This window comes from Geotrypetes seraphini, chromosome 1, assembly GCF_902459505.1.
Source record: "Geotrypetes seraphini chromosome 1, aGeoSer1.1, whole genome shotgun sequence".
In the NCBI taxonomy this organism is placed as follows: Eukaryota; Metazoa; Chordata; class Amphibia; order Gymnophiona; family Dermophiidae; genus Geotrypetes; species Geotrypetes seraphini.
In genome coordinates, this window is record NC_047084.1 from 223,081,275 (window position 1) to 223,106,126 (window position 24,852).

At 42.5% G+C, this 24,852-nt stretch overlaps 1 protein-coding gene and 1 non-coding gene across 5 annotated transcripts in view; both read left to right on the plus strand.

Annotated features, from left to right (window-relative positions):
* The window catches only part of RBM47 (RNA binding motif protein 47), a 329,047-nt gene that overhangs the window by 18,053 nt on the left and 286,142 nt on the right, over positions 1-24,852 (plus strand). The window lies entirely within an intron of this gene.
* On the plus strand, positions 2,264-2,400 carry LOC117352812. The gene has a single exon (XR_004537866.1). It is a non-coding gene; the product is annotated as a U4 spliceosomal RNA (small nuclear RNA).

The following is a 24,852-nucleotide window of genomic DNA, read 5'->3' on the forward strand; positions in this document are numbered from 1 at the left end:
GTATTTTCCCTATCTGTCCTGGCAGGCTCACAATCTGGTGGTGGTACTTGGGGCAAGGGAGGGTTAGGTGACTTGCCCAGAGTCACAGGGGGCAGGCTGGGATTGAGCTCACAACCTCAGAGTGCTGAGACAGCAGCTCTAGCCACTAGGCTACTCCTCCCCTCTGATAATATTTCATAAGTGGGTAGAAGAGGAAAGATACATTATGGTGATACTGCAAAGTCTTCTTTTTCAGTGGTTGGCCCTATTTTGTGGAATGGCTTGCCTGGGATTTTACATTTCTTTGAAAATGTGTTGGGGTTTAGGAAGCTGTTGAAAACCCACTTTTTTTGTCCAGGCATTTACTTGAAAAGTAGTGTTTCAGTATTTAGAATGATTTTGGTATGATGACTGGTATATTTGACGTATATACTTTTTTATATTTAATGATTTTGTATGTTTCAATGACTTTGGATGTTTTTATTGTAAGCTGCCAGGTGGCTAACAAATATTTTAAAATAAATCAGGGGTGTCCAACCTTTTGGCTTCCCTGGGCCACATTGGCCAAAAAAAATGTTTCTGGGGCCACGCAAATGCTGCAGCAAGACAGAGGAGGGAGCCGGCAAGACGGTAAACACCCGGGGGCAACAGAGGAAAACACTGCATCGCCCTCGATAGGGGCCGTACAAAATACTTCACAGGGCCGCATTTGGCCCTTGGGCCGCAGGTTGGACACCCCTGTTTTAAATAAATAAAATGTATCCCCCCCCTTTTATGAGGCTGTATTAGGGTTTTTTTAAATCAATGGCCATGGTGGTAAAAGCTTCAACGCTCATAGGAATTCTATGAGCTTCTGAACTTTTGCCACTATGACCATTGATTAAAAAATGGGCCTGGGGGGGAGGAAGGGGGGTAATGCATAACTTGTACTATTGCCTTGTGGAATAACTGGGAATAAAATCATGGATTCTAATAATTAATAATATGTCGGTCATAATTCACATTGGCTGTAAAGAAGAGATGCATTTGTCATGAACTAGTACAAAGTAAAAATACATTGGCATGTCTTGGACCTACAAATGGGCTGCATCAGCAACAGTCTGAAACTTGTCAGCATTAGTGTCTATGGTCAAAGTTGGAGTTTTAAATAATTGAAACTACAACTCACAAATTTCTAACTTCGGCTAATTCTACTCTCTTTGTGTATAGATAGTATAACTTGAAAAGGGCTTCCATTTTTAGTTATTTATAAATGATAAATTTAGATGATTATTTTTCGGCTAATTAGGAATTTTATATAGATACAAAAATTGGTATTTATTAATGTTTCACCCCACAGGTGCTATTCTGCAGTGAAATCATATAGAGCTCAGTGTAGCTTAAGATATATGGTTGCATCAGTTAGGACACAGGTGTTGGAAAGGGAGAGCCGCAGGTCCCATGGCACCCTCAAAATTTTCCTTCCTCTCCTCTTCTTTGAGGTGTTTATTTTCTTTCCTCCTCCCCCAGTGCTACCATCAGCATAAGAGGCATCACAACTGGCAAGTGCAGGCAGGGCAGGATTAATTCGTCAAGGGTCCCTAGGCACACAAGTACACTGGGTCCCCTGCCCCACCCTGCCCACAGTGCCCCGGCGGAAACAGGAAGCTGTGTCAGAAGGAAGCTTTGGGCAAGTAGCACCGCTTGCACAATTACAGTTCCCGTTGCCTTTCTTACCCACGTTACTTGCTTGTCTTTCCGTCAATGGGGGGGAGGGGGGGCTGTGTTGCCTATTGGGGTGGGGCCCGCGTTGTTGATTGGGGGGGTCTCGTGTTGCCGATCGATGCTGAAGGGGCCCATCGCCGTTTGGAAAAAACAATGTTGATGCCCTCCTTCATCAGGCCCCTCTGACCATTTCAGGCCCTAGGCACGTGCCTACTTGGCCTGTTGGTTAATCCTGCCCTGAGTGCAGGGCCTTGAGCATCCACATGTGCTCAAGGCCTGCAGATTTTTGCCCCCTTCCCTCTGAACAGAAAGTTTGGAGCTTGGGCATTCTCCCGCCTCTCCCCACCCCCTTCCCCCAACCAAACAACAAGATATTCCACTTCTTATAATTTAGTAAATGTCAACACAGAAAAGGCAAAAAAAGAGTAAAGGATATAAAAGAATCAGGATAGGGTTGAGAGAGTACTAGGAATAGTGGCACTCTCCAATGTTTATACAATACACACCTATATTAATTTCTTTTTTTTTTTTTTTTTTTGCATCAGGGTGTTATTGTTATTTTGTTATAACCTAAAACGAGAGCTTTGCGCAGTGGCAATAACATAGTCATGGAGGTTTATCTGAGGATGATTATTGCTAATTGAAAACTTTTTCCAAAACCTATCATGAGAAGATTATGGCTCTTTGCTCTTTCAACATGGGAATAAATCTGTATTTACAACTGAATATCCAAGGTATTCATATATCTCTTCTCAAATCAGAAATGGAAACAGAGGCAAATGTGCAGGGCAAGCTGGAGTGTAGAGCAGGATGTCCTGCCTTTCACCCTTACTATGAATCTTGAGCAAGACAGGAATCCAGTTAGACTGGAACCTCTCTTAGGAAGGCACTCAGGACAGATCTGAATTATTTAGGGATCCTTTTATCAAGCCGCGCTAGCGGAGTTAGCGTGTCAGACATTTTATCACGCGCTAACCTCCGCGGCTGGCTAAAAAACTAACGCCTGCTCAATGCAGGCGTTAGCGGCTAGCACAGCAGGCAGTTTAATGCACGGTATTACACGTGTTAAACCCCTACCGCAGCTTGATAAAAGGATCCCTTAATGTTAAGTGCCTTTGTTCAGTGGATTTTTTTTTTTTTTTTTTTTAGTCGTATTAAAAAAAATTTATGTCATTTTTTAGTTAACTCATTTTTTAGTTAACTATTTAATAGGATGACTTCTTATGGCATACACAGTCTAGGGCAGTGGTCTCAAACTCAAACCCTTTGCAAGGCCACATTTTGGATGTGTAGGTACTTGGAGGGCCTCAGAAAAAAATAGTTAATGTCTTATTAGAGAAATTACAATTTTGTATGAGGTGAATCTCTTTATAGTTTATAAATCTTTCCTTTTGGCTAAGTCTTAATAATAATAATAATAATAATATAATTTATAGCTAAAGAGACATATGATCCAGAAACTGTTTTATTTTACTTTTGTGATTATGATAAACATACCAACGGCCTCAAAATAGTACCTGGCGGGCCGCATGCGGCCCCCGGGCTGCGAGTTTGAGACCACTACTGTAGCTGGTGGTGATCCCCAGGCCTCACCAGCTGATTGCCACCTCCTCCCCCTCCTCAGGTCCAGTGACTAGAACTTTCCAAGTTCTGCAGCTGGTAGCAGTAGCTGCAGTAGCTGCTGCTGCCTCTCTTCTCCCCAACCCTGGCTTGGCTTCCATGCATGAAAACGGTAGTCCAATTTTGATGTAAACTTTCACTCACAATTAAACTTGGGTTCAGAATTCAAACAGTGGCATCTTGAGTATAGTGCTATGAGCTGCAAAGCTTGGAGACTTCTGGTTGCTGGACCAGAGGAGGAAGTCTTCAGTTGGCTTGGCCACTTAATACATTACAAATATATTTGTGATGCACATATCCCAGAGTTAAAATATTCCAATTAATAAATTCAAAATAAAAACAGTTTTTCTACCTTGTTGTCTGGTCATTTTGTTTTTTCATCGTCATGGCCCCAGTTTCTCTTTCTGCTTTTTGTCTGCCTTCTACTAATTCTCTTTACAGTGTCTGCTGTCCATTTTTTCTCCCCTTCTCTCTTGCTACATTCCCTCACTATGCCTGTCTCCAAAAAATTGATTTTTCCCTATCAGTTTCATCCTCTGTCCACTCAAATATTTGCCTCTTACTCATCCTTTTTCTTTTTAAATTTACAGCTATCTATTTTCCATCGCCTCTCAGTCCCTAGCTCTCCCATTTCCCATCTCACTTCTTTCCTTGACTCCTATTTCTTTCTGTCTACTCCACATTCTACCACTGTACTTACTGGTCTCTCACTTATCATCTTTTCATCCTCCTTTTGACCTCTTCCACAAGGCTCACCACTTCCATAATCCCCTCTCCCTCTCTCCACTCTTGTCAGTTTATAGCTCCCTGTCCCGTTCTCTCCATCTCCTAGTACAGTGGTCCAAAAAGGCTGAAGGAGAGCTGTCAAGTATTGCCCCAATCCTGCCCCCCACTGCCTGCTCTTGTCGAGCAGGAGGACATCCACATATGCGCGGATGCCCTTTTGCCCGACACAATTTTGGGGGAAGCTTTTCAAAACCCAGACAAAGTGCTGGGTTTTGGAAAGCTGTCCAAGGAAATCCAGATGTCTGGTAACCTTATCCAAGACCCCATACAGGGCTCAGCCCCTCTTCCTGACTAGAAGCCTCCCCATTGGTTGGATCCCAATACAGCTTCTGCACCGGAAACCTCCCCTAAACTTCTGGGCCCAAGTCATGTGCCTAGTTTGTCTATTCTTTAATCCAGCTCTGCCTGTGGAACACCTTGTGGTTAAAGCTACAGTCTCACCACCCTGAGGTTGTGGGTTCAAGCCCATGCTCCTGCCTGTGACCCTGGGCAAGTGATCTAATCCCCCATTGCCTCAGGTACATTAGATAGATTGTTAGCCCACCACGACAGACAGGAAAAAATACTTGAATAAATTCATGTAAACTGTTCTGAGTTCCCTTGGGAGAACAGTATAGAAAATTGAATAAATATGTAGCTGAAGATTTCTCTGTCATTAAAACATCACTGTTTTTTGAAAACAGGGAAAAGCCTGGGGTTGGTTCTGCCTTTATGTTGGAAGAATCCAAGTGATGGTAACAGTGTTTTTAGTTGGTTGTGCATAAGAAGTCATTGTCCGGGGCAGGGCCCTATCATAGATTCTTAACATTTTTTTTTTTTTTTTAACCTCAATGGGCATTTTACTATGGGAACATTATCCTAATCTACTATTATCTCCATGCTGATTGTCAGAGGTTGTCTTTCTACTTACTCTCTTACCAAGCACTAGTGCGGTACTTCATTTTATACGTATAAATCTGATGCTTTTAAATACATTAGTTGAGGCATAAAAGTAGTGTGGTGAGGTCACTGCTTTCATCTTTTGAGAACAAATTTGATTTTTAGCAAATTTAAATTAAATTAAATAACATGGTTCTGGGTACACCTAGACCCTGCCAAGATCATGTACATCTTCTCGGTATCCTGCTGCTGACAATGCAGGCTTTGTATAGCTGAGGCTGGGAGGGTTTGGTGACACAGTAAACTCGGCGAAGCGCAACAACGTCTTATGAACTGCAAACTCAACAGCTTGAGTTTTCAACATTTTTATCTGCTGGAAACTGGAATTGGATTCTTTCTCAACACAGATGACCTTAGTATTTTAGATTATCATGAATTTGGGTTGTGAGTTCACCTTGTGATCATCAGTAGGTTTCCAAAATGAAAATAAGTAGCTTTTTTGTTGTTAAAATGGAAGGAGGTGGGGAAGGGGGAATGAAAGGCTAGAGAATAAAGGTTGTGTACAGGTTGCAGACCTCTCTTGAATAACCTTCCTCTCGGTTTCTGTTTCACAACTTTCTGATTGCACTAATTCTGGATGCTAAAAATAAGGAAGCAAAATAACAACTTAATACTTTGCCAGGATCCAGAAGGCTTTTAGGCTCATACACCTGAATCTGTGGATGATTGAAAGCTTTGTGAGAAAACTGAAAAGCTCTTCAGTCTGCACAACATTTGTCTACTGTTTAAAGTACTGTATGTAGTTATATAGAAACTGTAAACAAGCTGAGAGTTTTTTTGTTGGACTACTCATCTGTCTCTTGCTACAAAGGCCACTATGCTAACATGGCTATGAATGTTATTAAATGAGAATTTACTTTGCATGTTGACACCTTTCATTGTTCTCCATTATGGTAAGAAAATGATGTTTCCTTGCTTTTTAAAGTGTCCCCCTTTTAAAGCCAGACACTCGTGCCAGTATAGGAGAGTTATTGTACAAAGTGCTGCATTTTTTTATTCCAAAATGTGGGACTGATATCCCAAGCATTCTTTCCAGTTGTATGCCTGTGCACAAACTCCCACTTTGTTCATGAAAGATTTTGAGAACAACATACCGGTAGCTCTGGCACCACAGGTCATACTTTCGGAGAGATAAATGATACCCCCTTAGTCTATAATTCTAACACCTAAATATACCATATTTTTAGCACCATAAGACGCACCTGACCATAAGACGCGCCCTAGATTTAGAGAAGGAAAACAAGAAAAACCCCATTCTGAACCAAATTCTCCCTGCCAGGCTTTGCACCCAACCCCACACTCCTTGCCAGGCTCTGCACCCTGTCCCCCCCTTCCTGCCAGACTCTGTACCCTGTCCCCCCTCTGGTAGTCTAGTGGTAGGCCAGGACAGGGCAGGCTGGGACAGGGCACAGGGCAGACCGGGACAGGGCAAGCTGGGGCAGGGCACAGGGCTGGCCAGGATAGGGCACAGGTCAGGCAGGGACAGGGCAGGCAGGCTTAGTATCAGGTAGGCAGGTAGGCCTAGTGGCCTGGTGACAGACAGGCAGGCAGGCCTAGTGGCCTGGTGACAGGCAGGCAGGCCTAATGGCCTGGTGATAGGCAGGCCTAGTGGCCTGGTGATAGGCAGGCCTAGTGGCCTGGTGATATGCAGGCAGGTCAAGTGGCAGGCAGGGCCCCCCTGCAGGGTCCCCCCCACAGGGCCCCAACACTGAGATAGGCAGGCAGTGCCCCTCCTTTACCTCAATTCCTCCCGCAGTCCAGGGCTGTAGGGTAGGAGCTTTCAGCCTCCTGCCCTTTCCTCCAGTTGACTCCCGAGCGGCAGGGCCCTTCCTCCAGCTGACTCCCTCCTTCCCTTTCCTCCAGCTGACTCCTGCAACGCAGGACAAGGCAGGAAGCAAAACACTCGCACCTGACTTCTGCACCACTTTGACTCTGACACTGCATCAGAGTCAAAGCGGTGCAGAAGGCAGGTGTGAGCGTTTTGCTTCCTGCCTTGTCCTGCTCCACGGGAGTCAGCTGGAGGATAGGGCAGGAGGGAGTCAGCCAGAAGAATGGCCCTGAAGAGACATGTTGCTGCTTCGCTGGCTCTTTCCCAGTTCTGATGTCGGCGGAACTCAAGAGTCCACACATTTCAAGCAGGGCAGTGGCAGTGCACCATCAGAGGTCCTTCTCCTTTTTTTACAGTGCCACCGGAGCTGAAAACTTTTTTTATGCTGCCTTCCCCCGCCGGTGCTGAAATCAGGGAGCTGAAGAGACATGCTTCAGCAACTCTTCGTCCATGCCGGCATAGAGCGGCACTGAGGATAAACTTGTAGACAGCGGTGTCTATATAGAGGGAGTCGGCTGGAGGAAAGGGCAGGAGGCTGAAAGCTACTGCCCTACAGCGCTGGACCGCCGAAGGAATTAAAGTCGGGGCGGGGCAAGTATTCACTCTATAAGATGCACCCCTATTTCCAACCAATTTTTTGGGGAAAAAAGTGTGTCTTGTAGAGCGAAAAATACGGTAAGTACCATTTGCATTCTAAAATTTTAGACCACTGGCACTTAATTAATTAATTAATTCAATTTTCTATACTGTTCTCCCAGGGGAGCTCAGAACAGTTAACATTAATTTATTCAGATACTCAAGCATTTTTCCCTATCTGCCCCAGTGGGCTCACAGTCTTATCTAATGTACCTGGGCTAATGGGGGGATTATGTGTCTTGCCCAGGGTCACAAGGAGCAGCGTGGGTTTGAGCCCACAACCTCAGGGTGCTGAGGCTTTAGCGTTAACCACTGTACCACACTCTCCCCCAAATTTCCATCTAAACAGTGGATTGAAAATAATGTTTTATTTTTTTCCAGTTTTTGAATTATTTTTAATCTTATTCATTGTTTTTCCACTTGTTTCTGTTTTGTTCTGTTTCTATCATTTAAAATTCACCAGAATTCTTTTGTCTAACGGTTCCTCCTTCTGCATCTATTCCTTTCTCTCCACTCTTCTACCTTCCAAAGTACTCAGTTCAAAACAGTCTTGTTAGAATGTTTACTTGATTATTTTTCCTCTATCTCTACTTTTCACTTCTTTATTACTCTCTAGGTACTTTAGTTAGATTGTGAGCCTTCGGGACAGTAAGGGAATTTCTAAGTACCTTTCTTTCTTATAATTCTAATGTATAATTTCTGTAAACCGCTTAGAACTTAACGGATGTAGCGGTATATAAGAAATAAATTACATTACATTACATTACATATACCACTCATTTAGCGCGTAAATGCAAGGGGTTGGGGAGGGCATACACATGGAAAGAGTATGGGTAGGGAATAAGTGGGGCTCTCATTACACACATAACTTACAGAACACAATTTTTGATGTTCAAGTGTCATATTTACATGTGTGCATTCGTGCTTACTATTGCATGACATAAGCAGTCATGCTTAAATATGGGAAGATAGGGGGGGGGTTAGCGGGTGAAAAAAGGAATAGGCATAGGGCACCACAGCTCCCTTCTAAAGCCACAGAAGTAAAGCCTCTCTGCCCTCTATATGCCCTTGAGACTGAAGAAAAATGATTGCTCCTGTTACCCTCCCTTTTCCACAATGGCTGCAGGGTGGAAGAGCTGGGATTTCCTTGCTTACTGACCTATCTCATGGGCCAAAGAACAATTACTGTTCCTCCTGTGAGCAGGACAAGAGCAGAGCCAGTGGCCCAACATGACTCAAAGAGCTCATCTGGGGGTGGGGAGTGGAGGAAGAGGAACCAGCGGTAAGAGGATGTTAGATGTGTTAAACTGCTGTGTCCAATTTCTTGGAGAGTAACAAGTTCATGAATAAGGATGGCTTGGAAGAAAGGGGAGATTGGATGGTGAGAGAGACTTGGAAATTAAAAGAGAAGAGGAAGATGGATGGAAGGTAGAGGGTGAGGAAGAAGGGAGGGGAAAGACGGCTTTGGAGGGAGTAGATGATTCAGTTAACAAGAAAGGATACAGGTTTTCTGAGAAAAGACAAGAGTGCCAGACAGCTGGAGATGATAGAGAGCAACCTAGCAAAGGGTAGATGGGTGGTTCATGGAGAGATTAAGGAAGAACTGAGCAGAAGTGTTGAAAACTAGGGATAGAGGGATCCAGGGATAGAGAAGAATAAAGAAAATATGACTGCCAGAGGGAGATGTTGTTCATACGAGTGTTTATAGTTTTGCTCTTTAGTGCCTTTTGAAGTTCATGTCAGTCTTTGTTCTGCTTTGCCCTCTCTCAGGCCCAAATTCTCAAAACTTTAATGCAGTCGCTAAACTGGTTTCTGACGGTTTAGCCAGCACTCATTTTAGCAGTGGATTATCAAAACGGCTTATCTCGGTCTTTAGCGAGCTTTCTAGCAGTCTCTGACACTGCCATGCAAATGGGCTCTTCAGTATTGAAATGAGCACTCCGGTGGATTCTTGAAAGAGCAATGTCTGCTTTTGGTGACTATAATCAGCCGGTACAGTGACAGCACTGTTAAAAAGTGCATCTTGTGGCGTGTGTTTTGATTGCATTATAGCCCCCTTTGGCAGTGGGAGAGATGCTGTCTCTCCTGCCGCCAACTGACACCCCCCTCCCCTCCTGGCAGCGGGACAGATACCCAATGTCTCTCGCTGCCAAACCCCCCTCCTCCTCCCCCACAACTCCTGTCAGCAGCAGAGAGATGCCCAATCTCTCCTGCCCAAATGACACCCCCCACCCACCTTAGACAGCCTGGGCCAATCGGAGCCTCAGGCCCCTAAGGATGCACTGGGGAGGGGAAGACCTGCGATTTTGAAGAGGCGGGTCAGCTGGCTGGAGGAAATAGGCATCCCTCTGGCCAGCCATTTGCATATAAGGTAAGGTGGGGGGGGGGGTTTAGAGGCACGGAGGGAGTTGCAAGGCAGCGGGAGAGTGTGGACAACTCACCTGTGGCCAAGGGAAGTTGGGGATGTCGGTTGGGCGGGAGAGATTGGGCAGTTCTCCCTCTGCCGAGAGGAGTTGAGGGGGGTATTGTATGGCAGTGGGAGACATCGGGTATCTCTCCCGCTGTTGGGGGAGGGGTCATTTATTCTGCACATGTGCCTATCACTGTAACCAGCGATGGGCACATGCAAATTTAGCGAGTCTTTGCTACTTTCTACCAACCTCATTTGCATGAAAATTCAATTAAAAAAGTACAATGATAAAAAATACTGTGATAAAAATCCAACCAGACCCTACATGGTCCGTGTTTCGGCAAACACGCCTTCCTCAGGGGTCAAATGGTTTGCAACCTCACATATAAAGAATTGGACTGAAAACAGTCTATTGTCTTTAAACATGTGAGCAAAGAACACCGCAGACAAGCTGAAGTAGCAAAAAAATGCTAAGAAGTAAATGCCATGCAGTCCATGGGTACAGAATGGGCTATGTGGTATTTAGCTTGCGCTAATTATTAGCATATTAACGCACCTTAGTAAATGGACCCATTAGAAAGGTAAATAGCTCAGCAGATCTTCTCTTACGTAAGCAGAAATTACGATAAGAGTCAGTAGCTTGGAATGAATATGATTGATTTTCATATGTGTTTTGTACCAGCCCTAAAATATGTAGGCATTTTTGGGAGTTATTGGATTAGCCAGCTTAGATAACAGAGCAAATTTAGAACAAGTTTGTGCCATTAAAATTCTAAAAATGTTTTTCCTCACTAGATATGAATAACTACAAGCAGATAGTTGCTGTTGTAATCGTGGAACAGAAGAATAATGGAATATGAAATAATATTTGTGATCAGCACACATAGGATCCTTTTTACAAAGCCATAGTAGCAATTCCTGGGCAGCAAATGCAACGCAGCCCATTCAGTTCTTAAGGACTTTGTAAAAGGGGCCCATAGTGCATTATGTTATAAATCATTGAGCTATCATGCACCTTCCCCAAAGAGATGACCATGTAAATATGAATGCAGGCACAATGTTTACCTGAGGTCACCAACTAAACAGGGTGAGGAGATTGATATAACTCATAACTCATCTAGGGCGTGTCAATTTTAAGGGTAGATTTTTATTTTTTCAAACTTTACATACTACTAGTAACAAAAATATGCACTTTTGCATGCTGAATCTACAGCTATCTTCGGAAAATGCTACATGAAATCATTTTATTTAATGTGCTATTATGATCATCGGGAGTGAAACTAAAATCAATAGGGATGGCTATACTGTTATCCTAGGACAAGCAGGCAGCATATTCTCACAGATGGCTGACGTCATCCATGGAGCCCGGTACAGACAGTGCTAAAATGTGCTGTCACTTTAAGCTTTAGAAAGCTTTGAGACTGCCCGCACCACCCATGTGCATCCCTCCAGCCATCCAACTTAAAAAAGGTAATGTGGGGTCCAGGTGGGCTTGGGGGGGGGGTTGGGGAGCATGCCCTTCGGTGTGCAGGGATAGTGGCAGGAGGGACTGGGCATCCTTCCTGCCAATAATCTTATGGGGGTGTGGGATACCAGCAGGAGGTACTGGGCATCCCTTCTGCCGTCTCCCTTCTGGATATCTTGGCGAGGTGGTGATAGGAGAAATTGGGCACTCCTACTGCCGTAGACATTCGGGGTAGAGGGGCCGGCTTCAGGGGTTCTGGCAGGAAGGACTGGGCATCCCACTTTTAAAAGGTCTTGTTCTGGGCATTTGGGACTTGGACAAATTTTTTGTTGAGAATACGGTATAAAGATAGACCTAGTGGTGGTCTGGGCAATTAAATGCCTGGATGTACCGGTAGACAATTTAAAAAACAACGACCCATTTTGGACGTACTTTTTGAGAATGGACATTTTGCCGCTGCTACTTTTGAGCGACTTGCACTCTACATGCAAATCAGACTTAGACGTTTCTTTTGATTATGCCCCTCCACATGATGCAAGTATCATGCCCATAGCCCACCCATGCACTTCCCATGTATCCACCCACCTTGGAATTATGCACTATAACACGTGGAAGGGCATAGTAACATAATAAATAATGGCAGATAAAGATCTGAATGGTCCATCCAATCTGCCCATTATTTGTACTCATTAAAAATACATGATTAAATTAACTTGTCTCTTTTCTTTGATTTTTCTGGGCCATAAACTATAAAGTCCACCCGGTACTGTCCTAGGTTCTAACTCCTGGAGTTGCAGTCCAAGGCAGCTCACTCCAGCCTATCTAACTATCCCATTGTGTGATGGATACCTACCGTAAAGTCTGGCCAGTAACGTCCTCATATTCCAAGTTACTGAAGTTCTCATTGATGCCCTCCCCAGCCCATCCTACACTGAATCACCGTGCACGTCTGTCCAGTACCAGCTTTAGTTCTTTAATTTTAACATTCATTTTCTAATTAGAGATCCTCTTTGTTTGTCCCACGCTTTTTTGAATTCCATCACCGTTTTCCTCTCCACCACTTCCCTTGGGAGGGCATTCCAGGCACCTACCACCCTCTCTGTGAAAAATAATTTTCTAATATTTCTAACCTCCATGTATACCCTCTAGTTTTACTATTTTCCCTTCTCTGGAAAAGATTTGAATCTATATTAATACCTTTCAAGTATTTAAATGTCTGTATCATATCTCCCCTGCCCTCCTCTCCTCCAGAATATACATATTTAGGTCTTCCAGTCTCTTCTTATACTTCTTTTGGTTCAAACCCCTTATCATTTTCATTGCCCTCCTCTGGACCGCTTCAAGTCTTTTTATATCCTTCACCAGATATGGCCTTCAAAACTGAACACAATATGCCAAGTGTGGTCTTACCAATGATCTATATAGGGGCATCAACACCTCCTTTCTTCTGCTGGTTATTCCTCTTTCTATATAGCATAGCATCCTTCTGGCTACAACCACCACCTTATCACACTGTTTAGATGCCTTTACTACTACTACTATTAAATATTTCTATAGCGCTACCAGAGGCATGCAGCGCTGCACAGAGTCACAAAGAGTAAGAAAACAGTCCCTGCTTGAAAGAGCTTACAATTTAAACAGGCAAGACAGACAAACAAGATGTCATGGATACAGTTAAGAGGAACAGTTAATCAGCGGGCTGGATTGGAGGGCAGAGAAGTATAGTGTTAAGGATTGAAAGCTATATCAAAAAGGTGGGTTTTCAATCTACTTTTAAACAAGGGAATGGAAGAGGCTTTATGGACAAATTCAGGTAATTTATTCCAGGCATAGGGGGCAACTAGATGAAAGGAAAAAAGTCTGGAATTGGCAGAGGAGGAGAAGGGTAATGCTAAGAGTGACTTATCTGAGGAATGCCTTTAACCAGACCAAAGCCACTCCCTTTCAGCCTGTAGAGGGGGATGGGCTTTGGTTTCACAGCAGGCTGAGTAATCTCCAGCTTCCCCTGTTAGTTCTGCCTTAATCTCATAGGCACAGATACCTTGGCTTTAGCTGCCCTAGCTGATGTACTGACAGGGTGCAAATGCTGTGATTCTGCCTCCTCCTGATCCAGATCACCACTGCTTTTATAACATGGACAAGGGAGGTCAGACTCAAGTTGCTCAGCAGAGCTGATTTGGTCAGCTCTTCTGCACAGGATCTTCTTGGCAGTTCTAGGTGCAAATCCAGCACGGGTGCTTGGTTTGTCACAAAATCTGGGAGTCATCAGCATATAGGTGATACTGGAAACCATGGAAGGCCTTTAGGCCCTCAGATACAATCATCCCAAGATCCCTCTCTCCATCTGTGCTTATCAGCCTCTCATCCCCTAGCAGATATGGTTCCCTCAGATTTCTATCCCCCAAATGCATCACTCTGTACTTCTTCGCATTGAATTTTAGTTGCCAGACGTTAGACCATTCTTCTAACTTTTGTAGATCCTTTTTCATGTTTTCCATTCCCTCTGGAGTGTCCATTCTGTTACAAATCGTGGTATCAACCGCAAAAGGGTTAACCTTACCTTCTAACCCTTCAGCAATTTTGATCACAAATATATTGAATAGAATCAGACTTAGCACAGATTCTTGAGGCACTACACTACTCACCTTTCCCTCCTCTGAGCAAATTCCATTAACCACTACCCTCTGGCATCTGTCCGCCCACCAGTTTCTAATTCAGTTCACCACTTTCTGCCCTAACTTCAGCCCTTGGAGTTTATTTAAGAGCCTCCTATTAAGAACCATGTCTAAGGCTTTGCTGAAGTCTAAATAAATTACATCTAGTACATGTCCTTGATCCAATTCTCTGGTTGCCCAGTCAAAGAATTCAATTAGATTTACCTTTAGTAAACCCATGCCTCAGATCTTGTAATCCATTAGATTCTAAGACTTTCACTATCCTTTCTTTCAACAATGTTTCCATTATTTTCCCAATAACTGAAGTGAGGCTAAGTCCAACTTTAGTTGTTTTCTGCAAGACATCCAAAGTAGGAAGTGGACAAATAGCTATTTTTGAAACCGGCAAAACTGCTAGACATCTAAATCCAGACCACTTGGATGTGGGAGGGGCCAGCATTGTAATGGACTGGCCACACAGACATTCCAACAGAGCAGTAGGGCACCTTAGACAGTACTGCTATGAACTTTTACATAAAGGGTTCCAGGTGTACATTTCACTTTAACCCCCCTTATAATTTATGCTGAGCCCACCAAAATGTTTTCAAAACCTACTATACCCACCTGTCTACCACCCCAAAAGCCCTTATTGCTGCAGGTGCCACCTACATGGCAGTGTAGTACGGTTTTGGTGGGCTCATACTTTCCACCATAAATGTAATAGTTAAGAGTGGCTTAAGGGCTTCTCTCTCTGTCTTACTAGCCCACTCACAAGGCTACTTAAGACACCTTTGTGATGCTCTACTAGGATTTTCCATACCAGATGCTGCTATTCTAGAGACAGATATGTCCTGTTTCATTCAGATTTGGGGGATGGGAGGGGGTCAGTGACCAATGGGAGAGTGTGGGGTTCATTATTTTATCCCTCCAGTGGTCATCTGGTCAGTTTAGGTACCTTTTTGTCACGTAAATGCTTTTAAATCGGATTTTTAAGTTCCATCCAGAACATCTTGGGAAAAGTTTGATTTATCATTGCAAGACATCCAAGTTTAAGCCCAACCAAAGCCTGCCAAAGCCTAACTGGAACATGCCCCCAATATTCTTTCCCCTTAAGTTCTAGATGCACAGTGGGTAAAATGACTCACAAGATATCCAGAAAGATGGTTTTGAAAATCAGTACTACTACTAATAATTTATTCTTATAATACAGCCAAACCATTAGTTCAAGGCGGTTTACAGCAAAAAAGAACTGCACAAACAGTGAATTACTTACATAAGCATATCAAAATTTCTCAGAAAATACAAAATGGCAATTAAGTTACATATTTACCAAACAGATAAATTTTAAGAATTTTTCTAAATAAATAATAAGACTGAGCTTGGGGAATAAGCATATTTCAACATGAATTCATTGTACTAGCCTGAAATGCAAAAGTTTTTCCTAAGAATTTCTTATAATGACATGCTTTTACCGATGGAAACATAAACCAGTAAGTGTTTCGTGTATTCTTATTTGAATTGAAAAATTCAAAGTGGGAAGGGAGGTAGGTTGGAGCCCTGGTGATTAGGACTAGAGAATGACATGTTGGCGGTTACCCGCGGCTAGCCGCGTTTAGCCGCAGGTAACCCGCCAAAACGGTGACCAAAAAAAATGGTCACCGCAAGTTTGGGGACAAAGCAATTCACTGCCCCGTGGGGCGGTGAATGGTAGCACGGGGCGGTGAACCATCTGGAACGCGCGGTGAACGAGCGGCAGCCCACTCTCTGCCGCCGGCCGGCCGACCCATGCATCTCCGTCCCTCCCTTCTTTTCCCTTACCTTTTCTTGTTAAAACGCACGTTTTCTATAAGGCTAGGAGCTGTATTACAGCCGGAGCCTTGAAGTCAAGTCGCATTGCACACTGGAAAAAGTCTCCTCTGACGCAACTTCCTGTTTCCGGTTGCATTGGAGGAGACTTTTCTAGCCGGCAACCCAATGCAAATTCAAGGCTCCGGCTGTAATACAGCTCCTAGCCTTATAGAAAACGCACATTTTAACAAGAAAAGGTAAGGGAAAAGAAGGGAGGGAGGGAAATGCACGGCTGGCTGGTGGGAGGGAGCTGATGGACCACGTGAAGGGTGCTGAGGGTGGGGGGATGGAGAGGAGAAGACGCTGAAGATGGGGATGTGGCCGGGGTGGTGAAAGAGACAACGGGGCGGTGAAGGGGATGGCAGAGACAGGGACGGGGCGGTGAAAGTGACACCGGGGACGGGGCGGTGCAGAGGATGGTGGTCTGGGGATGGGGCGGTGACGGGGACATAATTTTTCCCCGTGTCATTCTCTAATTAGGACGTCCAAGTGCCGATTTATGCTGTTTCTTGGACATCTTAGTTTTTTGAAAATATCCCTAATACTCCTAATAGGACTAAGGGGGGACGTCATAGTGTAATGTTAGGGTTTAATGCACATTAAACACTAACATAGGCTTCTTTTACAAAATCATGGTGGCGGCTGCTGCTGCAGTAATTGTTCCAATGCCCATGGAGATTTAATGTAAAAAGGGGGGGGGGTTAAAATGCACGTTAAAGGTGCATTAAGCCTTAATGCTGCTTGATGAATTCCCACCAGGAATTAAAAGCATCTTTAATGTGCCTAAATTGCATATAATTCTAGGCATGAGCTTATATTAAATTGCCCCCTTAATGACTAGGTTGCAAATGGCAAAAAGAAGATAAATTCAAACATACCCAATAAGAGGTTAAGGAATCATTCACCAAAATCACCTTAAATAAGAATTGTAGAAGCCAAGATCATTCTAAAAGCAAAAATGGATAATTTAATATATAAAATCCATCTGCTAGTGTAGTCAAAATGGCAACAAAATAAGACTGGGTAAAAACTCAGCAGCAGTCTCCTCCAACAAAGCACAGTGTTGTAGTAAATCAACCTATCTTGAAATTCAGTGCACCTTATATAATATATTTCCAGCTCACATGACCAATGTCCAACTATACAAATACATAAAAAAATCTTTAATGTGACTAAAAATTATGATACAAAATTATATATCCATAAAACTAGTATATGAAACTATAATGTGCTATAAACTCAATAATTGGTCAACAACCATAATGAAAAATAGTCTAAGGCATAATAATGTCAAGATAAAGTACAAGACTCAACCAGCAGTGGATCTTTGAGTTACAACTCACTTTTAGTTTGAGAGTGGAGTGCCTAATACTGCTTAATATTTATGCTCCAAACATTGATGAGTCACAATTTAAAGATATTTCTCTTCTTGAATTACATAATTTTCTTATTTCAGATCATGTGGTTGTTTCTTGTACCTTTAACTGGCCCATAAATAAGATAATCCTCTCATGTGGAGATTCATTGCCCATTTGTTGCAAGATAACCAGTTCCAGGGGCACATTGATGTTATTACAAAATACTTTTTCCCCCCAGAAATGAAACAGCGGACTTGTTGTGTCTAAATAGGAAGTCTATAAAGCATTCCTTAGAGGAGAAGTACTTCATTATATTATTATTCTTTATTCTTTATTCTTATATGGCACATAAGTGTAGAGAGTAGCATTTAAAAATGATTCAGAGATTAAGAAGCTTTGAGCATGAGCTTTGCTATACAGTAAAACCTTGGATTGCAAGTAACTTGGTTTGCAAGTGTTTTGCAAGACAAGCAAAAGATTTTATTAAATTTTAACTTGATATACAAGCAATGTCTTGCAATACAAGTACATACAGTATACACACATCACAACTGAGTCGATGGTTATTCTCTCTCTGACGCTGCAGAAGTGTAGTGACTGTTCTAAATGAGCAAAGTCTTGCAATACGAGTACATACAGTATTTTGTATTAAAGTTTTTAGGTTGTGGAACGAATCATCTGAGTTTCCATTATTTCTTATGGGGAAATTCACTTTGATATACGAGTGTTTTGGATTACAAGCATGGGTTCGGAATGAATTATGCTCATAAACTGAGGTTTTACTGTATTTGGATTGACAGCTCTTGCATACACTTATTAAAGTTCTAGTATAAACATAGGCTCAGTCAGTTGACTAATATTGTAATTTGAAACAATCTACTGCTTATTACGCTGAAACCAATATGACTGGCCACCTTTTAGGATAATACTTGAAGAGTTGGTGAGTCATACAGAGAATTCACTGTATCTGAACTAAGAATGGTGATACGTGTACAAAACTGATTAAATGCTTGAGCAATTTAGATCCTTCTATAGGCAAGGCATCTGAACCAGATGGTTTCCTGATTGAATTATTCCAAGTGTACTCAATTACGTTTGAGCCAAAGTTATTATCATTTTACCAAGTGATGAGTGGAAATCTCAAAAACATTTGCTGTTTCCTTTCAGCTGCAGTAGTAGTTATACGTAAACTGCAGAGAAACTCTAAGTTAGTGCCAAACTATCATCCCATATCCCTCCTCAATACAGATAATAAAATCTATGCTAAAGTGTTAACTGTTAGGCTAGCATTCTTAAAGGATAGCAGGGAGCTGACAATACCAGTTTATTCTGCTTTGTGTTACATCTCCCTAAAAATCCGCCTTTCTCCACCATTGTAGTAACCTTGATGTGGAGAAGGCATTTGATAGAATTGAATGGCCCCATCTATTTTACACCCTTGAACAATTTGGCTTTCCATCTGAATTCATGGAACTAATACAGCTTTTGTATACATTTCCCAAGCATAAATTTATCTGGGAGAGAAGATGAAGCAGTCAGGTGCATAGGTGGTATTCTCATCAATCCTTCCTGTCAAGGGTAAAGGCCAGGGCAGAGAAGCTCACATCCTGGAGGTGAATGCGTGGCTGCATGGATGATGTCATTGAGAGCATTTCAGCTTCCTGGACCATGGGATAATTTTCCAAGGGTTGCTGAGTATGGATGTGTTCATCTATCAAAGAAGGGAAGAAGTGTCTTTAGCAGCAGACTGGCTAAACTACCTAAGAGGGCTTTACACTAGAATTGTTGGGGCAGGGTGATTAAAGCCCCAGGTAAGTATAACCCCTCAGGTATATGACTCACTGAATACCTCTACACAGATGGGAAAAGAGGGCAATGTCTGGAAAGCAATATATAGTAATGACTGAAGTATGGGAAACAAGGTTCTGGATCTAGAGGTTGTGATGGAAGAGGCCGAGTTGGATTTAGTGGCGATCACAGAGATGTCACGGAGAACCATGACTGGAATATAGTTATAACAGGCTACAATCTGTTCAGGAAAGACAGGGGTAGGAAGAAAAGGAGGGGGAGTGGTATTATATTTTAAAGATTATACTGTATTAATGCCACACAATTACAGGATCTGCAGGGTAAGGAAGAAGCACTGTGGGTCAATCTGAAAAGAGTGAATGGAAAATGTATTTACATTGTTGTGATATACAGGCCTCCTTCATAGATAGAAATGGACAGAGATTTAATAGTAGACATTCAGAATATATTACTGATAGGTGATTTGTAAAATGCCAGATGTTGATTGGGGTATTCTTATTGTGGGGTCTTTTAGAAGTAGGGAGAACTGTTCTAGCAGTTGGTAATGGAATCCACATGGGATGAGGCCATTGAGGCCATTCTGGACTTAGTACTTATTAATGGGGAAAGTGTTTCTGATGTTACAGTAGGTGTTCATCTAGCATCTAGTGATCACCGCATGGTATGGTTTAATATTAAGAAAGGTGTAGAAGAGGCTTATTTGAAAGTAAAGGTTCTATACTTAAAAAAAAACCAACCTAACATTGTTCAGATGGAGGATTGCATCATGGAATTGTGTCCAGGGATGTATTGACCATCTTCTCCCCCTGTTTCTGCTGTACGACTTTTGAAGACCACTAGAAGCTAAGTCCGTTGTCATTGTTTGGGGAATTGGCTGGGGGGTTCTCAGAGTGGTCTCAATGATTGTTTTCACCTGTGTTTTACCAGTTATTTCACTGTGGTTTGAGTCACGTTTTGATTTAAGGCACACATGAGGTACCAGATGATGGTGTGTAGGCAGGGGTATGGTTGCCTCTGCCTTGTTGCATGAAGCGCTGGAGAAATTCTCCCTTCGCTGATCCTCTGCACTGAGGTTACCCAATTTCACTAATATTTATTATATTATCTTATTCTGAAGTCATGTTGACATTCACAGGGGGTTTTGTCATTGAATTACCACTCTTAGAACCTTTTGACTAGATCTGCCTCTTTGTTAGTATCTTTAAGGATGATACCAAAATCTGCATGGAATGCTGATACTACTTGGGTTTTGGCAGGTACTTGGATTGGCCTCTTTGAAGACAGAATACTGGGCTAGATTGACCATTGGTATGAACCAGTAAGGCTATTTTTATGTACCCCTAATGGTGTGAATAATTTAAGGAAGGACCTAGTGAAGCTTGAAGAATGGTCTAAAATTGGCATCTAAGATTTAATGTTAAGAAATGCAAGACAAGCAAACAGCATAGGGAGAGAACCAGTGTTCCATGAATCAAATTGTTGTACAAAAATGCAAAGAGGAATACAAGTCTCTGGATGTCCAGGATGAATAACTTGTTGTGAGCATGTACCATCTGTGAGACTATTTGTACCTAATTTATATTGAAGTTGCTTTATAGCCTGATTTTAAAGTATTTGTTTTGAATAAACTAAAATAAGAACATAAGAATAGCCTTACTGGGTCAGACCAATGGTCCATCAAGCCCATTTGTCCGTCCTTACGGTGGTCAATCCAGGTCACTAGTACCTAGCAAAAACCCAATGGTTGGTGGTATCCATGATAAGGCATATGGGGACAGACTCAAAAATCTCAATATGTATATGTGGAGGAAAAACGGGAGAGGGGAGTTATGATAGAAATGTTTAAATATCTATGTGGCATAAATGTGAATAAGGCAAATTTCTTTCATTTAAAAGAAAGCTCCAGAATGAGAGGACATAGGATGAAGGTAAAAGGTGATAGGTCAGGAGTAATCTAAGGAAATACTTTTTTACAGAAAGGGTGGTAGATGCGTGGAATAGTCTCCCGGTAGAGGTGGTGGAGACTGTGACCAGTCAGGCTCTGTGCCTGCCTTGGTCCCTATTGTTGTCCTAGTGGCCACCGGGGAAGCCAGAAAGAGATCCAGGTGAGAGCAGGCTCAATCAGAGCAGGGCATGGCTCCCCTCATGAAAAGCCAGTAGTTTGCACTTGGCAGGAGAGGAGAGGGGGAGACATGGGTCTTAGAGAATGACACAGAGAAAAAATTTGTCCCTGTCACCACCCCATTCCCACGACCACCGTCCCTGTCCCAATCCCCCAGCCACTGTCCCCGTGACTACTATCCCCGCAGCATCCATACAAGCCTCAGTACTGCAATATTTAGCTTATTCCTTCCTTATAAATCAAAGTTCTGGCTACTGAATTAAAGAAAGAGATGTTCATCTGGCAGGGCTTTGTGTATAAATTTTTATAAACACAACTAATATACTACTTTATCCTAAAGCAAAGAAAAGAAATAAATATAATTTTTTTTCTACCTTTGTTGTTTGGTTTCTGCTTTCCTCATCTTCTCATTCTCAATTCCTTTCATCCACTGTCTGTCTTCTCTCTGCGTCTTTCATTTGCTCCAGTCTGTTATTGTGCCTCTCCCTTCACCCCCCCCCCAATTGGTCTGGCACCCATTTTCTTCTCTCCACTCCCCCCATAGTCTGGCATCTCTGTCTTCTTCCCTTCGAGCGTCTTCTTCTCACTCTCTGTTCCCCATTTCCCTTCAGTGTCTTCTCCCACTATCTGTTCCCCATTTCCTTTCAGCTTCTGTTCATTTCCTCCACCACCCTTCCCTCTTGCCACCTCACTGCCTTTTGGCACCCCTCACATGGCCCCCTCCCTCCTTCCTACATACCTGAATCTATCTCCCTCCCTCTTTCCCCCTTATTTTTGCAGGGCCTTTTAAGATTGGGGAACTTCTTCAAAGCCGTCGGAGCCTGCGAGCAATAGTGTGCATCTATGGGTGGAAGCTTCTCCTCTGACAAAACCGGAAGTTGCGTCAGAGAAGCTTCCGCCCACAGACGCACACTACTGCTCGCAGGGTCCAACAGCTTTGAAGAAGTTATGCAATCTGAAAACGCGCCGCAAAGGTAAGGGCGAGGGAGGGAGATAGATATATTTGGGTAGGTAGGAAGGAGGGAGGGGGCCGTGTGCGTTCCTTCCCTTAACTGCGGGGACAAGGCCATTCACCGCTTCACGGGGCAGTGGATGGCCTTATCCCTAACCCATAGTGAGCACTCACCCCCCCACCATTTTGGCGTGTTACCCTTGGGTAACAGCCACCGTGTCATTCTCTAATGGGTCTCTTCCCAATGGGAAAGTTCCAGGCTCAAGCTGGTTAATGCCTTAGATCTGAGTGTGGAAGAAGCTGGGTCCACACCACCACTTGCAGCACAGGCCAACGAGTGTTGTGGAGCGGCAAGTGGCATAAGGCAACCATTTGCAAGGACTGACTGGAGAGCTGTGATTGTTTGGAGAACTGTGAGTTTTTGTTTTTCCTATTTTACTGAGGATGTTTTGGATTGCCTTTGTCATGGAATGCCGGAATTGTGGATTTTTGTTTTCTGTTTTATTCTCAGCCCGTGCTTGTAGGAAGCTGGGAGTGCCTTTAGTTGGAGAAGTTTGTCATGATCTGGGAGGGATTTTGAAAGCTGTTTTTGTGCTTTTTTGAACGCAAACTTGAGGCACTTCTCCTGGCCCCAGCAGTGCTGTGATAGCTGGAGGCTTATTTGGGCTGTTTGAACATTGGGACTGTTACAGCTAAGGAGCTTGACTTACCTGAGACCTGCAGTGTACAGGCTAGGGGAAGGAACATTGTGGAAAAGAAACTGTTTGGGTGAGAGCTACCCAGGATTTTCCCCTGAAGTTTTTCTTTTGGAATTGCTTTTTGTTTTCTTTTGCTGGGCACATTCTGACCATTAAATTTACTTTGAGACTTGTTTCACCTGAAGTTTTGTGGTTTGGTAGTTTTTTTGTATAAAGTATTGCAGTCCCTATAGGTTTGACTCCATTCTGAGTCACACACTAGGATTGATTTTTGCTGTAGCCACTAGGGGCACTGTTGTAACCTGCTTTGAGGCTCTGGTGGTGACTACAAGACAAAGACTGTCTCTGCATTCAAGGATGTCCTTTGTCCCCCTTACTTTTTGATGTTGTTCTTGAACCCTTATTAATTGCAATTAATCAAACTAAGGGGATAAAGGGAATCCCATACTCTAACTGGGAATTTAAACTTTCTGCATATGCAGATGATATTTTACTATATTTAAGAGAACCGGGGAATACTGTTCCATGTTTACTTAATCTTTTAGAGAAGTTTGGAAAATTTTCTGGATATAAAATTAATTGGAGTAAATCTGAAGTTCTTCCAGTTAATGTTCATTGTACCAAAGGATTATTTGATTCATATTCATTTATATGGAAAGATGAAGGTTTAAAATACTTAGGTATTATTATCAAAAATACAATTGAGGACACAGTGAAAGAAAATGAAAAACTTTTATTAAGAAAGATAACAGAAATGTGTGAGCAATGGAATCCTTTACATCTCTCTTGGTGGGGAAGAGTTCAAACAATTAAAATGATGATATTGCCTGTGGTTTGTTATCAAATGAGTATGATACCAATATTTTTTTTCAGGGGTCATTTTATAAAAAGTTAAACAATGTTCTTACAAAATTTGTTTGGTTTGGGAAAAGACCCAGAATTGCTTTAGCATCATTACAAAGACCAATTGTGGAGGGAGGGGTAAATTTTCCAAATTTTTATAGGTACCTTCAAGCCTATATTCTAAGACAGGGTATGTATTAGATCCTCCCAGATCTCATGGAGAATGTACCTGATTGGTTATATTTAGAATGGCGGCTCCTGTTCCCATTATATTTAGAGCATGTAATTAGTATAAAATTGCCTAGGAAATACAAAGATAATAGAATTTTACTTGATACTTGGAAGACCTTAAGGTATATTAGTAATTTGTCACCAGATCCAATTGCAAAATCATTAAATAAATCCATTTGGGTTAACTCCAGGATCAGGATTGGCGGATTTAAGATCGTCTGGAAGCAGTGGATAATTGCAGGTATACGGACATTGAATGATGTTATTTCAGATGGATCACTGCTTAGTTTTTCACAATTGCAACATAAATTTGGCCTAAATAAAACACAATATTTTAAATGGTTGCAATTGAAGCAGGCTATTCAGGTAGGGTTCTCTGAATGGAAGGGTCTTAACACTCAATATAGCTTGCAGGTCCTCTGCTTTCAGGCAGATTTTTTGGGACACCAAGCCGCAAAATGGTATAAATTATTATATGGATTTTTAAATAAAAAAAAGAAAACTGGATTTAGGGATATTTGGAGTATTGAGATTGGACAGACAATTTCTGCATCTCAATGGCCACGATTTTGGTCCTGGAGATTAAGGTCTACAAGGTCAGCATCTATGAGTCAAACGTGGATGTTTTTGTTACATCGAGTTTTATGGACCCCCTACACGTTTACAAAAGTTAGATAGCGCTAGATCCAATGGATGCTGGCATTGTAGATTAGAAGTTGGGACGTTAGATCATTTGATTTTTTTTTGTCCTTGTGTAAATGCTTTTTGGAAACTAATTTGGCCCCAAATTATTAGAAAATCGTGTAGGACTCTCGTATGACACTATATTATTTGGTACAGCATGAGAACTCAGAGCCCGATTTCTGCAAATAATAACAAGTTATTAATATTGACAAGGGGTCGCCATGCAACAAATTACTCAAAATTGGAAAGATTATACTAAATTAAACTATACATTTTGGTGGAATTC